Source organism: Apodemus sylvaticus, chromosome 3 (assembly GCF_947179515.1).
Source record: "Apodemus sylvaticus chromosome 3, mApoSyl1.1, whole genome shotgun sequence".
Lineage (NCBI taxonomy): Eukaryota > Metazoa > Chordata > Mammalia > Rodentia > Muridae > Apodemus > Apodemus sylvaticus.
Window position 1 is genome coordinate 84,174,049 of NC_067474.1, and position 11,305 is coordinate 84,185,353.

At 39.5% G+C, this 11,305-nt stretch overlaps 1 non-coding gene across 1 annotated transcript; it reads right to left on the reverse strand.

The window, feature by feature from the left end:
- Nucleotides 1-4,792: 4,792 nt before the first annotated feature.
- On the reverse strand, nucleotides 4,793-4,920 carry LOC127681940 (small nucleolar RNA SNORA17). The gene has a single exon (XR_007977277.1). It is a non-coding gene; the product is annotated as a small nucleolar RNA SNORA17 (small nucleolar RNA).
- Nucleotides 4,921-11,305: the final 6,385 nt, after the last annotated feature.

Consider the following 11,305-nt stretch of genomic DNA (forward strand, 5'->3'; position numbering starts at 1 on the left):
AAAAAAAATCAGTGATAAGACATAAGATCATGTAGAAGTTTAAAGTATCAGTTACTCCATGCATATACAAATAAACCATTCAACAGATGAGACACAGAACATAATAAAAAAGACAAATATCTACCGTATAAAAATCTTAAATATATGTCCATAGTTCATCCAAACAAAGGAAAAACAAAACCTTTCAGCAATAAAAGACGTGTTGCATATCTTAAATTAAAAAATATATTTATTTGTATTGGTATGCATATGTGTATGTGTGTCCATTTGTATGTGAGTAGAGGAACATGCCAAGACACTCATGTAAGAACCAAAAGACAACTTTCAAGAACTGGTTCTTTAATGTTACATTCTGTGTTCATGGGTTCTGAGGATTAAAAACAGGTCCCAGGTATTGAAGTCTAGACTTTTTACTGACTGAGCTATCTCACATTTTTTAAAGAGCACAGACTTGGAGAGGATAAAGCATGAAAGGAATAACTTCTAATAAAAAATAAAATCTTTTCTATTTGTCCTTTTGGAAGCTTAATTGAACATGTTTGTGAAGAGTTTAATCATTTTATCACTCTAACCTCCTAAAATAAATAGAAAGGGGAAAAATAGTGAAGATATACTGAGGCCCCTGTCTCAATCCCCTAGTGGGTGATCTTCAGGAGAGAAGGAGCCTTTACAGACATAATTGGTTAAAATAAGGCCCCAGTCTAATGTGAGGTCCTTAAAAAGTAAAGTCATGTGAAAGAAGAGACACTTAAGTGGGGCATCCTGTGGACCTGGCAAAAGTGAGGGAAAGTACTCACTCTGTGATTCCAGGAAGGATGCTAGCCTGAGTATCTTACTCTACTAATAAAATACTGCCAAAGACTAGTCACAGTATAAAGAAAAGTTTCACTGTGGTTCAAAGTCCTTATTCAAGGCCAAAAGTACATAGTCCTGAGGTGGTGTAGGACATCACATGGAGACAGGAGAATCTCACGTGACTCACAGCTAAGGTGGCTTTTATTGGAGGCCCATTCTACAGACATAGTATCATCCCATAACCCATTCAGTATAGACATGATTTAATCCACTCATGAAACCAGATCACTGATCTCTTTGTAACAGTCCACTTGCCCTGACCCCACTTCCTAATATTGTTTAAAGAGAATGACATTTCAGCCTGTGTTTTAGAGAAAAGAGGGCACATTCAAATCTTAGCAGTGGGGTAGACAGGATGTGAAGGAGACTGGTAGATTCTTCACTTTTGTTTTTAGTTGATGTTTCCGGTTTACTTAAGCAACTTGGGGAAGTAGAAGAGGTGAAAACTTACCAGAGTTTAGGAGGAAAGAACTTTTTTTGTTATGTCTCATTTCATTTTTATGCAGAGGTGTCAGGCAGCTTTCATAACCCATTGAAGAGGCAGAGGGGATATCCAGGACACTATTTATAACTACTCAAGGGCCACAAAGTGCCAAGTGACTCAGCTGAAGTTCAGAATCGAATGTCCTGTTCTCTTCAGGAAAGGGGTTAGTTCTGCCTTTAAAATAAAAATAACAAAAACAAATCAATGAATGCTTTTTTTTTTTGCCTCTTACTGATGTCAAATACAATGATACGAAATGATTTTTCATATTTTACAATTTTTCTCTATTTTTAAGTCAGCATATAAGTAATAAATAGGTCTCATATAGTAATCTTACATTTATCACCACCCCTACTTTTCTTTACCCCATCTTTTGGTGACTTTCCTCCCACATAATGATTCAATGTCACATGTAACTCGTGATACTTCTGCCCCCCAGTTTATGACCTTTTCATCTATACCCATATACACTTATGTACATACACACTCAAATCTAGATTTTGCATTTGAGAGAAAACGTGTACTAATTTTTCTCTCTGAGTCTAATACATTTCGCTTCAATATGATGGTATCTTCCTCTGTGCATTTTCCTGAAAGTATCATTATTTCAATTTTCCTTGTGGCCAAATAAAATTCTATTGTATTTATGTAGCGTGTTTTATCTGATGATGGATATCTAGGCTTGATCTACTTCTTTTCTATTGTGAACAGTAAACAAGGATGTGCGAATATGTCTACACTATACTTACTTAGAATCCTATGGGAGTGTACACAGGAGTGATAAGGCTGTATCATGTAGAAAATTATATCTCCATACCAATTTCCATAATGACTGTACCAATATACATCCATGCAGACAATCTATAAGGACTCCTCTTTCTCCATATTCTTGCCAGCACTTACCATTTGTTTGATAACAGCCGTCTGACTGAAGTAAAAAGGAATCTGAAAGCAATTTTAATTTGTATTTTTCTCATGGGTAAGGCTCTTGAAGCTTTTTCAAACATTTATTGGACATTTAAATTTCTTCTTTTGAAAAAGTGTCTTAGTTCATTAGTCCATCTACTAATTGGATGATTTCCTCTTAAATTCCTGAAGTTCCTTATATGTATTATACAATATTCTCCTATCAAATATATAAATAGAAATATTTATCTCCATTCTGTGGGTCATCTCTTCATCATAGTTATTATTTCCTATGTGTTTCAAAACATTTTAATCTTCACATAATCTTGTCAATTTTTTGTGATTTCCAAAAGTATTAGTATACTTTTCAGACAATCCTCTGTCTATGCTAATATTTTGAAGTGTTTTTTTCTGTGTTCCCTCAATCTATTTGAGAGTAAAGGATTTAAGTCCATTGTGAAGATAAGCACAAGATGAGGAAAATGTATCTAGTTTTATCTATTTCATGAATTTGAATATTGAGCTTTCTCAGCAACATATGCTGAAGCCTTTTTTCAATGTATTTTTTCATAATATTTTATTGTTTATTTCAGAACTTCACCTCATGAATCCCAAGCATACTTTCTTCCCAGTCCTCCCAGGTCTGCCCCATACCACTCTTCTGACACCCCCCCCCAACAAAACAAGTTCTCTTTGTGTTGTCTATATAATCACTGAAGCATGTTTACTCTCAGCGGACAGCCCCTTAATGAAAACTTAGATTTTCCCCAACTACAACCCGACCAGAAGCTATCAATTGTGAAGAGCTACACTTGAGTATCCTAAGCATATTTTTTCAACTTCTTATTGATTCTTTGTGAATTTCACATCATGCACACCAATACCACTCATCAGCCCCTACCCTAGTACCTGCCCTTGTAACCTCCCTAGCCAGCGGAGAAAATAAAAATCTCTTTATAAAAGCTGTGTATCCCAGTGTATCCCACAGTGTATACCATTTTGTCCATGTGTCATTGCTTACAAATATTCACTGTGATGACTCATTGGTCTATTACAAAAGCTTTTGATATTCTGTCAATACTGGAACCTCACTAGGGCTCCTGTCAGTATCCTGTCCTGTTTTTCTGTCATGGAGATCCTGACATATTTGGATCTGTATTACCAGCCCCTTCATGCACTCTAGCAGTTCACTGGTATGGTAGATTTTGGGGTGGGCCAATTCAAAGCCCTGGATTTGGGCCTGAGAGGGATCTGAACTGGTCAACCCACTTGTTGTCCCCCTCTCATGCCTTTTGGAGCAGTCTCTCCTGCAACCAGGATCAGCTCTACTCTACTGCCCAAGTGAGGCACAGGGCCTGCTCTCCTGAATATTGCTGCAGTGACTGACATGGCCAGGTCTGCAATCTTATGACCACAGTGCCAGCTCGGTCTCCTGCCATAGGTAGTGATGGACCTGGAATGGGTGGAGGACATCTCTGCCTTGCCCTTGCTGCCACAGAGCAGAAAAGAGGCAGGGCCAGCTCTCCTATGTTCATACCTACTGGACCATGTTGTCAGCAGGATAAAGTCTACTGTGAGGTGAAGTCCAGGCCCTGCTCTTCCTCTAGTACTGGAGTACTATATCAGGTAAGAAACAGCTGTACTGCTCTCATGACCCAGGCCCAGGGTTTCCCACCTGCTGCAGGTGGCAAGGGATGAGGGGGGCATCTCTACCTCATCAGGAAGACAAGTGGTATGGCCAGCTCTCCTGCCTTCAGGGATGACTCAGCCACAACTTCAGAAATGTGCAGCCCTCCTGAGTACTGCAACTGGCTAGAACTCTCTTGCTCTCATGCTCCCAGGTCCAGCTCCTCCATGGAGGTCAGGCTAGGGGCGGAGCCAATTCTGCATAGCCCTCAGAAATCAACATATCCCCAGGCAGCAGCCAGGGACATCTGCCTGGCCATTGTTGCTGCTTCAGGATCACAGACCAAATGTGGCCCCTAGTGGCAGCACTGGCCCAGGACCCCGCCATGGTCCCAGGTGGTGTCGCTGGCTACTCACATCAGTCTTGTTCCTCGGTACACTTGAATCTCTAACTCTAGTCTCTTTGTTGTCCATGTCCTGTTTATCTTTCTCTTCAATTTCTCCACTACTTACTTTTGTCTCTTCATGGTTTCCAGGGTCTCTGAGTATCTGACATCATTTCAGAAGTGGTTTCAAGAATGCAATGCCCTGTTTGTGCATTATAGCACAAGGCAAGGGTTATCTGGGGCACGATCTGCTCCCCAGTAGGCCTGTGCAGGACCAGACTGGTAGTCATCTCAGTCAAGCACTTTGTCTAGGACCCATGACACTGGTCTGGTGCCTGTCTTGAGCTCATTTTTAACCTGTGCCTATCTGAGTGGTTCATGCTTTGGTCATCTGTCTAGGGTTCAGTCCCACCTGGGCCCATGGTCCCAGACTGACTTGTTCAATTCTCCAGCTTGATCCCTAACCTGGGAACCTGTCCAGACCTGCCTGGTACCAGACTGGTGGTGATCTCAGGCTTGTTTTTTTCGTTTGTAGAATGTTACACTACTAATCATTCAGATGTTCACAGGTCAGAACACTGAGTTAGATGTAGCCTCTCTGTTTTCTGCCACCTACTGATACTCATGTGACACAGCAGCCACACCTGCCCCCCCTGGGGCATGGGGCTGTCCTTATCACAATCTCGGCAGCTTTCTGTCCAGGTTTTTCCTTTGTGTGGGCGGTAGGTTGGAGGTAGAGATTATTACATGAGCATTATATGTCTCTCTTTCTCAACTGTGAGTCTGAACTCATCAATACTATGGCAAAAATAGCTTCCTTGACCTTTACAGTCAGCATCAGAAAAAAATTCATGGACTTACAAATGGTTTCTGGAGAGAGCATGGATCATGGATACTCACATGATCTCCTGCATCAGCAGGTGCGTGAATTTCAGCATGGTCTCCAGTGGCAGTACAGATCACACACATTAACACATACCCAACGCCAGTAAGATCATGAACCAAATATGACCCTCAACCATAGCACGTTCCAGGACGTCACCATGGTTTCAGGTGATAGCACAGACGAAGGATATCTATATGGCTTTCAGTTGTGTGTCAGGCCAGATACATCAACACAGCTCATGGTTGCTGTAGAACCACAGACTTCTGCTTGAAACCTGAGCATGGCCTGTGGCAGCAGATCACTGATACCAAAGTGGCCTCCAGGAGCCTAACAAGCCATAGAGCTCTTTCAATGAGGGCAAGTCCAGAAAATTATCCATTCTTAGTCTTGGACATCCTGTCATTGCTCAGAACCAGAAAGACTATGCATCTGGGCAACATGATCCAGGGACATACGTTCCTCTGCTTAACACAAGCTTCTCTCACAACTACAACTGCTGTCTCTAATTCCAACTGTCTCCACCATTCATTGACTGATTAATTTCTTTATCTTTCTCACCTCTCCATTGAAAATCTGTTCATCATACTGGCATTGGAAACTGCAGTGTATCACATAGATGAGGAGGAGGAGGAAGAGGAGGAGAATGAGGATGATGATAATTATCATTATTTTACCCAGATAGCTTTAAATATAAATATTCACTTCAAAAAGTTATTGGTCTGGTTCAAGGTTTCTGGTTTCTAAAGCACAATAAATAAATACTGGACCATTGCTGAGCTTTGTTTCGGATATCTTGCTGTTGCCAGAGTCACGGTTATACCGCAGCTCTAGTTCTGCAGAACTGACTCCTTCATGTGCTTCAGAAGCTTATAGATGGGGTAGACATTGGGTGCACCTTCTCAAAGTAACTGGGACTGTGCCCAGATGGTAGCTGACTTGGCCAGTCACAAGCTCCCCTCACCATGACCCTGTAGGTCCCACCTAGCTGCCTGCCATTTTAATAACTTTGTTGAAAATCAAGGAATCTATAGCTGTGTGTGTTTATGTCCCTCTATCCTATTCCACTGGTTTATTGTTCTTAGTACCAGTACAATATACATATACGTATACATATATGTACATGATTTATTATCTTACATGCTGTGGCCTGGCTATTCAACAATGGCTAATTACAGATGGAAAGGCCAAGAATCTGATAGTTGTTCAGTCAATGAGACTGGATTTCTCAGCTAGTGCTCACTATACATTGGAGTCCTGAAGAAGTAGGCTTTCATACCAGTGAAAGAGTATGAGCAGTAAGATAAATGAATATGCCCATGAAAGTGGGCGCCAGAAGGCAAAAACAAAACTTACCTTTTTTCCAAGTCTGCTTATGTGGCCTGTCACCAGAAGTTATGACCCAGCTTTAGATTATGTCTTCTCACTGTAAATGATCCAATCAAGAAAAATCCTCATAAGTGTGCCCATCTGCTTGGTTTTAGCTGATTAAAAGTGCTATTAAGTTGACAAGCAAGATTATCCACCACAGGTTCACAGGTAGTATTTCCCATGTCATACTTAGTTTCCAAATGTAAACAGTAACCAAGTCCCAATCATGCCCAATATGACCATCTCATGTACAACAGAAAAGCAAACTCTTCCAAATACAAGCGCAAATAAATGTAATCATGTAATTTATTAAAGGTATGTCTCATAACATAAAGATAATAACCATAGATATTATTCCAATTGATGTTAATTATTACTTGATAAGGACTTAAAAAGAAAAAATATAAACATCTGCTTAATATATTTATATATGTGAAAAAGCACATTTCTTGTAAAAATATGACAGAAATTGTCCTGCCAATTATAATCCTCATTTCTGAAACCGATCAAGAGGTCTTAGCTGGTATTGTGCCACACCTATGGTAACCTACATGGAGACACATGGAAGAAGAGAATTTTTTGCTTTTTGGCCTGCTTGCCCTTACTTTCACTGACAACTTTATCTATCCTGCTGCTAAAGCATTCCTGATATTCCTTCACTGGTATTAGAGCCTACTTCTTCAGGATTCCAACAAAGACTGAAGGCCAGCTGAGGCATCCAGCCTCATAGACTAAGCAACTATTAGATTTTGGCATTTATGTTAAGAAAGAGCTATTGCACTAGCCAGCCCACTCTACTAAGTCTCCCCTTCAGACAGACAGATGATAGATAGATAGATAGATAGATAGATAGATAGATAGATAGATAGATGATAGATGATAGATGGAGATGGGAAAGCAAAGAAGGAAAGAGAAAGAGGAAGAAAGAAAGAAAGAAAGAAAGAAAGAAAGAAAGAAAGAAAGAAAGAAAGAAAGAAAGAAAGAAAGAAAGAAAGAAAGAAAGAAAGAAAGAAAGAAAGAAAGAAAAAGAAAGGAAGGAAGGAAGGAAGGAAGGAAGAAACAAAGAAACAAAGAGAAAAAGAACAACAGTGACTCATGCTTTTATATCTGTTCCTCTTAAGAACCTCATCCAATGTTGGCTGAGGTACCAGGAGTGGTTCTACAGCAAGCCAGTCATTAACATTTCTCCATATATCTACATCAGCTTCTGCCTCCAGGTTCCTGGTTTGCTTGAATTTCTACTCCTAGTTCCTTAGGGGATGAACTGTGATATGGGAGTAAGAAAGATAAACATTTTTTCCTAAAGTTACTTTTAGTCATAGTGTTTTAATGAAGCAATAGAAACCCTAACTAAGACATATGTGTTGTTACTTGAAGAATTATTCTTTTTTGCACAAGATATTAGGAAAATGCATAGAACTGGGAAATATTATACTCAGATAACCCAGTTCAGAAAGATAAATACTACATGTTTTATCTCATATACACATCATACCTCCTAATTCATGTGTGTGTGTGTGTATGTGTGTGTGTGTGTGTGTGTGTGTGTGTATTTATGTGGAAGCATGGACAGAAGTAGGAAAACTTAAAGTGAGAGGTTATCTACATATCCAGAGTTCTCAGTATACTGGAGGTTTTTGTAATATTTTGCTTAGCTTTCTTCTACTACTGTGGAGACCTTCCACAGCAGTGACTTCTACCCCAATCCCATCAGTATATTTAGTACTGGTAATGAGACCTCCTTTTCAAACCCACCATGACTAGAGGATTGTTTCAGAACTGTCTTCAATGACTCCTTCCAGTACTGCACACAGCAACACTAAGAAGACCAATGCTACTAATGTCTGTGACAGTCAAATTGACTTTCTAAAAGGAGTGTTTCTCTCCTAGGACAGATTAATTAATGTATCAAAGTACTGTATCAGAGTTGATTAAATATAACAACATTGAATTGCCTCAAGCAAATAACATTGAAATTTGGTGTGGAAATTTCTATGCTCTGGGCATGAGTTTCTCCAAGAGATAAAGTCTGACCAGTCAGCTGTAGCCAAATGCCCTCAGTTCCACAGACCTGAACTGACTAAGTGATGCCTGTAGGCAAAACATCTAATTTTATAGAAAATTTAAGAGGGGAAGCTAGAAAATATTTGTGTTCATAAATATATTAGCAGTTTGTTTAGTAAGGATGAAACCAAAAAATATTTATTTTACTTACTTGGAATTTTAAAATTTTTAAATTTTCTCTCTGTTTTTGAGTCTTCAGCTCGGGATAAAAATGAGCCTATCCTACCAGGGCATGAGTCCCCATATGACTCCCATAACTGTGGACAGTCTCCACCTTCATTACTTTAAACAAGCATCTAAGATTATCCTGAAGGCAGCAAGAGAAAGTACCTACAGTTTGAGTCCCAAATAGCAAAGTAAAGAATCAGAAGAAAGAAGTCCACAATTTCAACCTAATGAAGGAGAGGCATCATGTATGTGTCTGTAAGGAGCAGCTAAAACCATAATGTGATAACCTTCCCAGTTGGCTTCTACAGAGGGAGGAGAAGAAATTTAACCATTATTCAATCTTTAGGTTAAAACAGTATTTTTAAAACAAAGGGTATTTTTTTCTCTTTGTGTTGTACTTCTACAACTTAAAAACAGCTATAGTTCCTAGCTGTTTTCAGTAACAACTTGATGCAACCTAGTTTCATCTTAGAAAAAGAAATCTTACTTGAAAACATGCCCTACACAATTGGCCTATAGGCAAATGTGTGATGCATTTTCTTTTTTTTTTCTTTTTTTTTTAATTTTTTTTTATTCGATATAATTTATTTACATTTCAAATGATTTCCCCTTTTCTAGCCCCCCTACCCCCCGGAAAGTCCCGTAAGTCCCCTTCTCTTCCCCTGTCCACCCACCCACCCCTTCCCACTTCCCTGTTCTGGTGTTGCCGAATACTGTTTCACTGAGTCTTTCCAGAACCAGGGGCCACTCCTCCTTTCTTCTTGTACCTCATTTGATGTGTGGATTATGTTTTGGGTATTCCAGTTTTCTAGGTTAATAACCACTTATTAGTGAGTGCATACCATGATTCACCTTTTGAGTCTGGGTTACTTCACTTAGTATGATGTTCTCTAGCTCCATCCATTTGCCTAAGAATTTCATGAATTCATTGTTTCTAATGGCTGAATAGTACTCCATTGTGTAGATATACCACATTTTTTGCATCCACTCTTCTGTTGAGGGATACCTGGGTTTTTTCCAGCATCTGGCAATTATAAATAGGGCTGCTATGAACATAGTAGAGCATGTATCCTTATTACATGGTGGGGAATCCTCTGGGTATATGCCCAGGAGTGGTATAGCAGGATCTTCTGGAAGTGAGGTGCCCAGTTTTCGGAGGAACCGCTCCAGAGTGGTTGTACCAATTTGCAACCCCACCAGCAGTGGAGGAGTGTTCCTCTTTCTCCACACCCTCTCCAACACCTGCTGTCTCCTGAATTTTTAATCTTAGCCATTCTGACTGGTGTAAGATGAAATCTTAGGGTTGTTTTGATTTGCATTTCCCTAATGACTAATGAAGTTGAGCATTTTTTAAGATGCTTCTCTGGATCCGAAGTTCTTCAGGTGAGAATTCTTTGTTTAACTCTGTACCCCATTTTTTAATAAGGTTGTTCGGTTTTCTGGAGTCTAACTTCTTGAGTTCTTTATATATATTGGATATTAGCCCTCTATCTGATGTAGGATTGGTGAAGATCTTTTCCCAATTTGATGGTTGTCAATCTGTTCCTTCTACGAAGCCACAATTACACTGATACCAAGGCCACACAAAGATCCAACAAAGAAAGAGAACTTCAGACCAATTTCCCTTATGAACATCTATGCAAAAATACTCAATAAAATTCTTGCCAACCAAATCCAAGAACACATCAAAACGATCATCCACCATGATCAAGTAGGCTTTATCCCAGGAATGCAGGGTTGGTTCAATATACGGAAATCCATCATTGCAATCCACTACATAAACAAAATCAAAGAACAAAACCACATGGTCATTTCATTGGATGTTGAAAAAGCATTTGACAAAATTCAGCATCCTTTCATGCTTAAAGTCTTGGAGAGAACAGGAATTCAAGGCCCATACCTAAACATAGTAAAAGCAATATACAGCAAACCGGTAGCCAGCATCAAACTAAATGGAGAGAAACTTGAAGCAATCCCACTGAAATCAGGGACCAGACAAGGCTGCCCCCTTTCTCCTTATCTTTTCAATATTGTACTTGAGGTACTAGCTCAGGCAATTCGACAACATAAGGAGGTCAAAGGGATACAAATTGGAAAGGAAGAAGTCAAACTTTCATTATTTGCAGACGACATGATAGTCTATCTAAGTGACCCAAAAAACTCCACTAGAGAGCTCCTACAGCTGATAAACAACTTCAGCAAAGTGGCAGGTTATAAAATCAACTCAAGCAAATCAGTGGCCTTCCTATACTCAAAGGATAAGCAGGCTGAGAAAGAAATTAGGGAAATGACCCCCTTCACAATAGCCACAAACAGTATAAAGTATCTTGGGGTGACTCTTACCAAACATGTGAAAGATCTGTATGACAAGAACTTCAAGACTCTGAAGAAGGAAATGGAAGAAGACCTCAAAAAATGGGAAAACCTCCCATGATCATGGATCGGTAGAATCAATATAGTTAAAATGGCCATTTTGCCAAAAGCAATATACAGATTCAATGCAATACCCATCAAAATCCCAACTCAATTCTCCACAAAGTTAGAAAGAGCAATTATCAAATT